This window comes from Vicia villosa, linkage group LG5 (genome assembly GCF_029867415.1).
Source record: "Vicia villosa cultivar HV-30 ecotype Madison, WI linkage group LG5, Vvil1.0, whole genome shotgun sequence".
Taxonomy (NCBI): Eukaryota; Viridiplantae; Streptophyta; class Magnoliopsida; order Fabales; family Fabaceae; genus Vicia; species Vicia villosa.
This window is the reverse complement of record NC_081184.1, coordinates 51,699,228-51,700,372: the sequence shown is the minus strand read 5'-3', so window position 1 is coordinate 51,700,372 and position 1,145 is coordinate 51,699,228. Positions and strand designations below refer to the sequence as shown.

General features: G+C 37.4%; 1 long non-coding RNA gene across 1 annotated transcript; it reads left to right on the top strand.

The window, feature by feature from the left end:
* The first annotated feature begins 12 nt into the window (after positions 1-12).
* On the top strand, positions 13-544 carry LOC131606618 (uncharacterized). Its single transcript, XR_009284924.1, has 2 exons — positions 13-201; positions 281-544. It is a non-coding gene; the product is annotated as an uncharacterized LOC131606618 (long non-coding RNA).
* Positions 545-1,145: the final 601 nt, after the last annotated feature.

Genomic DNA, 1,145 nt, shown 5'->3' with positions numbered 1-1,145 from the left:
TGAACTGAGACATTCTGATATTGCGGGTTTGGAGCAGCATGAGGAAGTGAATATTGTGGCTGAGTGACTGCTATGGTTGAATGGGATGGGACTGATTTAATGTTGGCTTGATAGTGCCGAGTCAGATTCAAGTGTACCTCAAGAGTGTTTCGCTTTTTTTTTGTGATCGTTTTGAATTATGTATTTATGGTGCCAGTTTAGGTATGTATTGTATGGTAGTTTTGAACTGTGAAGGTAGGGTAGGCTGACTCATGACTCATGTATGTTCACAAATATGCAGGTCTTTTCTCTCAGATGGATGCAAGATACGATGACTTGATTTGAACTGATATTGGCTCCGATGTGTATGGGACTGTTAGTAAATGGATGTGGAATGTATTTTTATGAACCAAGACTTATTTCAAATGTATTTTGGAGTGTATGTGAATGTATGTATTAATGCAAGACTGTATGATTGTATTGGCTTGTTTGACAAACTCCCTGTAATAGCTGCTGACCCATGTAATGATAGGGATGTTGAATGGAACTTGTATCCTTTTAGACATGACTGAAAGCTTGAATTGTAGTGCAAATAGATTTTAGCTTTTTCTTCCTTTCAAAAGCAATTTGAAAATTCCTCCCTACACTTTGAAGCATCAAATCTTTTGCCATTACTTTACTCACCATGCTTGAATCCAACTACCAATAAGAAAGCCTTTAGTTATAGCTTCACTCTTGCAATGATTTCACGAAAACTCCTCATAGACTCCAATCCTTGTGATATTTGAATCAAGTAGCACCGAGGTAAAATGAAAACCATAAACTTCTTTGGTCAAAAGTCAACTTTCCATGGTTGACTTTGACCCAAAAGTCAAATCCTTAAAACTTTGCTTCTAAACCTATAGCTTAGCCACATTAACACCGTATACCATTCTCTGTCCAAATTCACTCTTGCAATGAATCTCTAGAGCAATGACTTGCGTCGTGAGTGAAAATGAAACTAAACTTCAAGGGATGAACAAATCCAAGTGTTGAGAAAAAGCCCACGATGATCATAAGACCAAACCATAGATGTATCAGTAAACTTCAATCCATGATCAATTGAGAACTTCAGTAGAAATAAGCCTGCATGAACACTGAACCCTGTGAAACCTCAGCTCTATCTA